The sequence below is a fragment of the Dermacentor variabilis genome, chromosome 5 (genome assembly GCF_050947875.1).
Source record: "Dermacentor variabilis isolate Ectoservices chromosome 5, ASM5094787v1, whole genome shotgun sequence".
Taxonomy (NCBI): domain Eukaryota; kingdom Metazoa; phylum Arthropoda; class Arachnida; order Ixodida; family Ixodidae; genus Dermacentor; species Dermacentor variabilis.
Genome location: NC_134572.1, coordinates 32130592 through 32140791, shown reverse-complemented (window position 1 = coordinate 32140791; position 10200 = coordinate 32130592).

The window sequence follows — 10200 nt, the reverse complement described above, 5'->3', positions numbered from 1 at the left end:
TAACCAAACGGCTTTTGACCGCACCGAGTAATGTTGTTCTTCCTGCTGAATTCATAACGGGATTCAGCCCGAGTTTACTTAGAATAACTCTGCCAGTTGCGGTGCGGGAGAGTCGTTCACGTTGGGCTCTCGGTTTCTTTTCTTTTTTTTTAAATCTTCGTCCAAGTTAACTGGGACACCCGGTATATACGTAATTACAAAAAATCATAACATGACAATGCGTATTGATCTATAGAATTTCCGCTGACGCAAGTTGGTACACATTCCCAGTCAAATAACAGCGAGAACAGACAGGAGTATGCTAATTGTTCTAAAGATTTACCGTTCATTTACATGAACCTAACAAAAGCAGGTTGATTAAGAAGTTTGGCTAAGACAACCCAAGCCATAGAGCATACATGAGCTTGTTCTCTTCAGGACGAGGTTGCAAACATGGCTGCATCGATTCTAGAAAAAGGCATCGAGCAAGTAGTCCATCCTGTTCTTAGATGCCGAATCTTTACGGCCAACCCAGCCCGACTACCCTAATATGCACCCTGGAACTCAGTACATCTGAGCAAATCTACTCAGTGCAAATGAACTTGCTCAAGGCCCTACTAGACGCTCTCCCTCAGCTAGGCCGGTAACCACCGCGATGGCTTAGCGGCTATGGTGTTGCGCTGCTAAGCACGAGATCACAAGATCAAATCTCGGCCGCGGCGGCCGCATTTCGATGGGGGCGAAATGAAAAAACGGCCGTGTCCGATGCATTAGGGGTACGTTAAAGATCCCCTGGTGATCTAAATTAATCCGGAGTACCACTCCCCTCCCCCCCCCCCCCCCACGGCGTATCTCATAAATCGTGGTTTGGGCACCTGGTTTGGGTCAGGATTCGTGGCCAGGATTCGTGGTTTGGGCCAGGATTCAACTGAGTTCAAAGCTCGGTCGGTTAAAGCTCACTCACACTATGCCGACCGGGCACCCATTTCGGTCTGCTGACTGTCGGCGACATCGTGAAGAGACTGGACGCTCTGGCGACGCCATTTGTTGCGACGTATCCACACCTAAGGAGTGCATAAATATATAGCCCTTAATCAGACCGACGATCGCACCGTCACTCGGTGAAAAATTGGGTCAACATACAAGCGAAAAGAAGGACGAAAGTACATGGTCTAGTCATCATGGGCAACTGCCAAACAGTACGCTCGCTTACCGCGCACAGGACCGGTGCGAATGTTTCTGCTTCGTCAGTGGCCGGGACGCCGTTGTCTTTAGCGTGTGGCGCCAGCCCGGTGTGACGCCTTGGGGAGCGGCAAAATGGGACGATGCAGATGGTTATTCGCGGAATCTGCTTGAATAGCGCGCCAAAAGTATGTCTCTATGTGGCTCCTAGATTGGACTTCTTTCGCTGAAGACGAAGATATGACGAAGCAGCACATTCATATCATTTTATTTGTTGCACAAGAAAAATTTTGAGGACGCTTAAGAGGAAACTTGAGCTCGGGTGCTCCTATCAAGATACACGTAAAAGCAGAATTCGTTTTTCTCGGCAACCACTGCACCAAATTTGACGAAGTATGTTGCATTTAAAAGAAATACTTACAATAAAGTGACTGTTGGTTTCAAATTTTTTATTTAGATCGTCAATCTTTTATTAAAAATTGGCAAAGATCGAAAATTTCCAAAGAAAAGCTATCAAGTTTACAACTTTCTAACTGAGCAAGAAAACAATGATATCACAATTCTGTGAATTGCATATGATAGTACATCTAAAGCGGATAAAAGTGATATGTTACATATGAATCTAAAGAAATTCAATAATATGTAAATACAGCTTTTGCAAAACACTTGTAAACAACGTAACAAATTCACGTAATATATAGATTGTTATATCGGATTTGTCCACCTTGAATGATCTAATGGATCGCATTTACAGAAACGCGATAGCTGTTCTTGATGCAGAGCTATTAATTTGTAAATATCGTGCTTCTATGTTTATCGAACATTCAAATTTTTGAAAATTTTTCTAACAAAATTAAACCCTAAATCGAAATTCTGCTTGAAACAGTCACTAGAATTTCACTTTATCTCTCAAATGCAACAAATTTCATTAAAATCGGTCCAGAGGTTATCTCAGGAAAGCGTGTTTGCGTTTTACACGCATTTGAACAAGCCGCGTCGGAGTTGGGCCCGAGCTAAACCTTCCTCTTAAGAGGAAGCTTAAGCTCGGGCCCAACTCCGACGCGGCCTTTTCATATATATATACACGCCGGACGCTGGAGGCCGACGCGGGATGCCGGATTTTCTGCAACACGGGCTCTTTAACGCTATCGCGTAAAAGAAGATGGGGGGGGGGGGAGGGGGGGAGGGGGCTTGCACAAAACAACGTCAGAACAGCAGACATTTATCATAAAAAAAGCATTACCGCCTGTGACACCATATACCTGTGATCGGATAGTCATCTGGTGGCGACTTTTCGAAATAAGGGACTTTATCAGGCCTTCCTGCAAGGCGCGCTATATACCTAAATGGTATATCCTACACCGAGATATAAACGCACGCTTCAGTTGTGTAATAAAGCGACCATCTTCGTTGCGCCGCGGTGCCTTTCCTCAAAGCTCTGCAGAATTGTAGAACCCAAACGGGCGCTTGAAAACGCCGACCACTAGATGTATGCACTTTTCCATTCAAAACTACAGCTGGAGTGCGCATATCGCCGCCACAGCCATGAGTGGCGTTGGCGACTCCCAGGGCTGCTCCAGTACACATACGCAAATACCTACGAAATTGTATCCAAAAATGGCCGCAGCGGTAGGTTAATCGGTAAAGCGCCGCACGTGTAATGTGGAAGATGCGAGCTCTGCTCTCGCCTGTTGCAAGTTGTCTTTCCATGCACTTCAACGTTTTCTTACTATTTCTACGCTTCAACTAGACATAATTATTTCCCGTAAGCTTGTCTGTTAATTTCATATGGTTGTCACTAATTGCTGCACCTTGTTTTGGAAGTAAGTTCAAGGTGCGGTCAGCTGACACAGAAAAGCAGATTGCAGACTTTCATCAGACCGACAACAACGCTCTCGAGCCAAATAAGAGGATGCCAGACACGCGTGTGGTTAACTTATTTTGCTTCGCGCAAGAGCTATGCTAGTGCGCCGACATTTTCAGGCTAGATACGCGACAAGAATGCTACAAAACAAGTCCGCAGTGTGTCTACCACACACTGCGGACAAAAATCTCGTGTGTCTGCCAAGCACTCGCATCACAATTTTTAAAGCGACGTAGTGCAGCGCAGGATCGCCAGAATTCTGAATGTGCACACGCCTTCAGATCAACTGGCTTACTAAAAGAATGCATGTTTACATAATTTGCAGGCACGATCTAGAAGAAGCTAATTGATGACAACTCTACACAGAAATTCTCAAGCTCAAAACCCTAAGAATGCTTAAATTTTCGCCCAGTCATTTAATCTTGCTGCGCCGTTACACGATTCAAACCACCGTGAATGAAATGAAATTATTTCAAAAAGCCCTTATTAAAGCCAGCCGATTTTCGGATTTGCAGATGCAATATTTTACTCACCAGATGTTTCTTCATTATAGCGTGAGGTCCGGATCAGGAGGACGCTATGTTAAGATCTCCTGTGAAAGCTTCGCCAACTGTTGCAGCAATGATAACGTACTAAGCTCGGGCAGGCTCGGGAGCTGCGGCAGGCAGTATGGGCAATGTGCGTCCGTGCCATCTCGTGGCAACTACCGGTGCTATCAGCGATGACGCAATCAGGCAGGAGTAAACGGCCGTCTTCCATCCAGAAGTCTATTGCGAAAGACATGAGTGGTGGTCTGTAACCGCGGTTGTGGCGCACGCTGGCTTGATTCCGCATCGAGTGCAGAGATCGGTGATAAAGATAAGGGCGCGAGCCGCTAACGAGCGCATTGTCATCGATCGGTCTGGGAATTATGCGGTGGACGCCAAACACGAGACCCATGCTCTTCACAATACAGACTAAGAGACAGTCCTGCATTTTTTACGCTATTGGTCATAAGCGAACGATGCGGACTGCATTGGTGATATAAGCACCAACTGTCGGTTCTGATATCTCGGCGCTTCCAGGTTTCGACCATTGTAAAAGAGTAATATTGTTGCGGGTTCTTTTGTCGGGCGTAGTGGATTGATGTTTTGATAATTGGCGATTTTGCATTACTGAATGATGATTAAACATCGATGAATTTCTGTTGTGTATTGAGTATATTGTGACTTGCTTTGATGAATTCGTGGTAATAATGCTTAGCGTTATGTAAATATAGCTACCATTATTTCTGTACCATTGTGTGTATGTTCTGCATGATTTCGTCTCCCTTAGGAGCAGAATGCACACGGTAAGGAACATAGCGAAGTACGGCGCAGCACCTTATCTCCCTTGCCCCTAAAATTCCTGCACGCAGAAAAGTGGAACTGCTAATAAGGAAAACAAGAAGGCGTCACTAGAACATAAGCAAGACGTTAAAAGCACAACACTGCAAGGCATTACTCACATGCCCACGGATGCCACATCGATCTTACTTGAAAACCCGAAATAACCTCCTGCACAGGATCGGCCTCTGAGCGTGGGCTCGCAGGTTGGAAACTCTCTACCACCAACGTTTTAGTTGCACGAGCATCGAGTGACACTCTTGTTTTTTGCGCAGCACTTCCGGTTCATCTCCTGAGACGACAGGGGACGAAATTAAAAATAAATCAGAAAAAATAGTAGAGTACAAAGTTCATGGGTTTCATTATAGATATGATATCAGAACATAAGTTTAGTTGCATAAGTTGGAATTAATTAATTATTAATTGGAATTAATTAGGAATCACTGGTTACTACACTCCAAAGTACAGACTCGTATACCTTAGAGACCCGTCACGTGAGCACGACTTTGGCGAGGTTCCTGGAAACCCGGAAGTAGATAGCGGAAGTATTGACGTCACTAATGACGTCACGCACATGAAGGTGGCATATTTAACCGGTTAATTAATGCAAAACATTTGCTTGGCAAAGCCGACGTAACGTCACTCCCTCCTCCCTCGCTTCTCCTCTCCCGGCGCTCACCTGCTCGCTCGCTTGCCCGCAACAGCTGCACGCGCTTGTTACACGCTCTGACGTCAGCACCTGAGAGCGCGCGTAAGGTACGCTTCGTACGCCTCTCGTTAGGGGGCTATGCTCCGCCAGGTGATGCGGGGCGCGTCCTCTTCACCGTTCCTCGCTCCTCGCCCGCATGTCGTGCCAGAGGAAAGATGTTCGCTCGCTTAACCTAATGAACACAAACGCCGACGTGCCAGTCCAACATCCTCTAGAGAACTACAGAACCTTCTTGTCTAGAAGGTGTTGGCCAGTCCCACTAAGAGACACCTATGTCAAAGATTAGGATCACCTGCCATTTTGTCCTTTCTAATTCATTGTTCTTAATTTATGGATCAACTTCCTTATAGCCATTACCGAGGTGAAGTTAGAACGCAGGTGAGAACTTGCGCGGACAAGGAACGCAAGGGTAACACAGACTCGCAAGAGGGAGGGTGACGTGGCGTTGCGGGATGCCCTCTCTCCTCACGCGACACCTGGCGCCCCAGCTCTGTAGAAAGTGTTCCCTCTCGCCCTCTCTGCTCCATCGAGAGAGAGTAAAACATCTTTATTAATAATATTTGAATGGCGAGAGCAGTGTGGGAGGAACCCTCAGTCCAGGGTCCCCAAGATGATTCCGGCGATGTTTCGAGCCCGTTGTATCACAGCTCGGAGGACCTCGGGAGGTCCGTCGCGGAGGGCATCGTCCCACAGCTCTTTGTTGCGTAGGGGGTAAAGGAGAGTTGGCAAGGGAGGAAAGAGGTTTGCAGTGCACTCAATTGTGACGTGGAAGATTGTGGGCGAGCTGCCACAACCAGGGCAACGATCTGCATAACAGTGTGGGTAGAATTTATTGAGAGAGACAAGATTTGGAAAAGTTGCGGTTTGTAACTGGCGTAATGCCACTGCTTCCTCCCGCGAGAAGGGCGGCGGTGGTGGGGCGTGGGTGAGACGAATGCGTGTATAATGAGGGAGTATGTCTTTGTAACGGAGCAAGGGATCCCCCCACTCTGAACTAGTCGCCTCACCACGCCGAGACGCCCGGAGGGAAATTTCTCGGGAAACCGCATGTGCGCGTTCGTTACCCGGCAGCGAGGTATGACCAGGGGTCCAGAGTAAGTGGATGCGGGGAGGTGTGGTTGGTGTATTTTGCGGGATCTGTTTGAGAATTTGGTGCGCCGCTCTCGGGATTCCATGTCCTGATAGGAACGCCCGGCATGCCTGTTGCGAGTCCGTCAATATATACACTTCCTCGGGAACACGGATGGCGTATCGAATTGCAAGAGCAACACCGACAATTTCTCCGTAAGCGGCATTTGTTCCGCGCATTGCAGCAGAGTCTCTCAGGGATTCGGTGCCATCCAAAACTACCGAGGTATAGCCCTCTTGAGTGCGTGTGTCCGTGTATAAAGTATGTGTTTTCGGGATGTTTGCAATCATGCGGCCAATGTATCGTACACGGGCTTTGCGCCGCCCTTTGTCATGCTCGGCGTGCATATTACGTGGCAATGGATGAATAATTAGTGCTTGGCGTATCGCTGACGACAAGATCATTGGACGGTTTTCAGACTCAAGGGGTGGGACAGAGTATCCTAGCCGTGTGAGAAGATGGCGGCCAGTAGGACTGAGTAGGAGGCGCTGGCGATGGCTCGCCCAATGCGCCTCTAGCAGCTCGCCTAGTGTGTTATGTGTCCCTAAGTTAAGGAGACGGCGTGTGGAAGCAAAATTCGGGAAGCCATGGGCCAGCTTCGTCGCTTTGCGAATCATTGCGTCTATGCGAAGTTTTTGCGCTTGGGTCAACCGCTGAAATGGGAGATGGTATGTAAGACGGCTGATTACGCATGCATCCACCAAGCGCAGCAGGTCCTCTTCTCGAAGGCCCGAGCGCCTGTTGGAGACCCTCCGGATCATGACCAGAATTTGCTCAATCTGTCTGGATAGAAGGGAAACAGTGTAGTTTGACCTGCCATCCGCTTGGACGTGTAGGCCGAGGATACGAGCACGATTAACCTGTGGTATCGGTGTGCCATCCACGTGCACAGTGATAGGGGGAGTAGAGGAACGGCTCTGGGGGCGAATGATTATGAGCTCCGACTTTTCCGGAGCACATCTTAAGCCGCATTTTCTCGCGTACTCGGAAACTGTATCGACTTCTTGCTGCAGTCGGTCCTGGATGGCTCCGTCGGAACCCCGTGTAGACCAGATAGTAATGTCGCCCGCATAAATAGAGTGGGCGACATCAGAGATCTGGTCAAGTAGCCGGGGGAGCCCTGCGAGCGCGATATTGAATAGAGTAGGGGAAAGAATTGAGCCCTGGGGTGTCCCACGTGCTACAAGGCGAATCGTACCAGATCGATGTGGCCCCATTCCTACGGTGGCTGTGCGATCTCGAAGAAATGCGCGGATATAGTTGTACATACGAATTTCACAATGTGAATGTGCAACATTGTGAAGGATGAGCTCATGTTCACCATTATCGAATGCCCCTTTTAGGTCTAAGACGATGAGTGCTCTCCTTTGGGCGGACGACGGAGGTCCTATGACTTCCTCCCGCAATTGTAAAAGCACATCTTTGGCAGACAGATGAGCCCGATATCCGAATTGAGAGTTAGAAAAGAATGATTTTTCTTCGAGGAAGGGCTGCAGACGCCGCAAGAGCACATGCTCCATGAGCTTACCAATGCAGGATGTAAGGGAGGTGGGTCGTAAGTTTTCAACCTTAACAGGCTTGCCCGGTTTGGGGATCAGTGTGATGTCGGCGTGTCACCATGCTTGGGGAAGCATGCCCTTGCGCCAGCTATCATTGAAGATATGGGTGAGGTGGTTAATATCCGCGTCACTGAGGTTACGAAGGGTGGCGAATCGGATGTGGTCGGTTCCCGGTGCCGTGTTGCGGCGTAGGTCTTGTAAGACCACCCGTACCTCGTCAGTTGTGATGTCTGCATCGAGCAATTCGTTCGTCTCGCCTACATAAGGATAGTCAAGGTACTGCGGCGGCGGGCCTGTGGGTATGAAATGCTTCTCTAGCTCTCTGAGGAGTGTCGAGACATCGTCCCTGTACTCGTGTATTAGGATGTGCAGCTGTTGAAATGTTTTTCCCTTTGTTGTGGTGGGATCTATGAGTGAGCGAAGAATCGACCACATTTTTGCTGTGCTCAATGTGCCTGAGAGGCGATCGCAAAATTATCGCCAGTTATTCCTCGTAAGGATCTCTGCATACTCCTGAGATTCCCGTGTAATTTGATCTATACGTTTCCTAAGTTTTCGATTGAGGCGTTGTCGTTTTCATCGTCGTGTCAAACCTCTGCGGGCGTTCCAAAGATGAAGTGAATGCGGGTCTGTCTGGTGTCTCGGTTGTGGTGCGCAGTGTGCTCGTGGTGGCCTCTAAATCTTGTGCGAGAGAGTCAAGCCAGCGTTCGTACCCTTGGCGCTCAGGTGGGTCCTGGCGACGTTCCCTAAATTTCGCCCAATCCGTTATACGTACATTTCGCTCGGGCCTGCGCGCACCCCGTAATGACAAGGTGGTCGCCACAATGTAGTGGTCACTACCAAGGTGCTCCTCTAAAGGCCCGTGCGCAACGACTGGGCCAGTATTGCGCACGAAGGTAATGTCAGGGCAGGTGTCACGAGATACGCTGTTGCCTATCCGAGTGGGGTGCTTTGGGTCTGTGAGCAGTGTGTATCTCATGTTACAGATGGCAGTCCATAAGCGGGTCCCTTTAGCCTGCGATTTAACGTAACCCCATGCAGTATGCGGAACGTTAAAGTCGCCGGCCACCACCAAACTCTGTTAGCCTGCGATTTAACGTAACCCCATGCAGTATGCGGAACGTTAAAGTCGCCGGCCACCACCAAATTCTGTTAGTAGGTGGTGAAACCAGTGCGTTCGCGAACGGGGGGAAGTGTATGCATTGAGTATAAACAGTCTCTCGCTGCGTTTACCTTGCGTAATTATTTCCGATATTTGGTGAGGAATGTCAATGTTAGTGGCATGCATGCAACATGCAACATGTTTCGAAACTAAGGCTCCCACAAGAGGAGAGACACCCGAGAGCGTGCTGTAGCCGGATAAAGAGGGGGTGCAATTGACTTCCTGTAAGAGGATGACATCGGGAGGGCTCGTGGATGTGGCGATATACTGCTGTAGGGAACCTCGTTTTCGGCAGAATCCCCTACAATTCCATTGCCACACCACTAGTTGCTCCGCGTTACGCGGCGCCATCATCATCGCGAGAGGAAGCAGGCGGTCGTGCATAGGAATGCGGGCGCCGGGTGCCCACATTTGAAGGTTGCGGCCGAGAGCCTTGGTCGGAAAGTACGCTTTCGTTGTTACCGCTAAGCTCAGGAACTTGCATGCGTGCGAAAGTACACGCTATACATGATTTCACCTGCTCCGTAATCCCTATTTGAAGGGCCTCCATTTGGCGTTCTATCCTGTCCAGAGCTGCCTGCATGCTAGTGCTCATGTCTGCCACCAGCGCGTCCATTTGTTTTTGCAGGCGCTCACAGCGCGCCTCCATGTCACGACGTAGGCGGGCTATTTCTATTAGACGATCGGGATTTGATAACGAATTGGTAATAGGGGAAGGGGTAGGGAGAGATTTACGGGGCGGAGCGAGCTGTGGGGTCGAGGCGCGCACGTGACGAGGTGTCGGAGCCAATGGGAATTTAGGCGCCGTTTCACTGCTACAAATGCCGTCTTTTTCGCTCAATGAGCCATTTGATGCCTTCGCATCAGAAAGCCATGTGTGTAATTTCCAGTGATTTGCGCCAAATCCTTGTTCGAGCACGTCATATGCTCGCAGTAGGCTATGGATGTCAACCTGGGGTGCGATCGGAGATGGTTGTTCGGCGCGTTCGTTCGGTTACCGGTGCGCGCGATTGGCCTACTCCGCGCCGACGTCGCCAGCCGCGGGGCGCCGCCCCGTTTTTGGTGACGTCAAAATGACGACACGCTCCTGTCAATCATCCGCCCACCGAGCATTTCGTCCGAACGCGACGGGAGTTGAGAAGTTTGGAGCGATCATACGGCTTCGCATGGCGCGTCTGGTGGATTGGATTGGATCCAACAGGCGGCCTTTTCGGCTGCGATATGGCAGGTTTTAATCCAATTCATAGTTTAA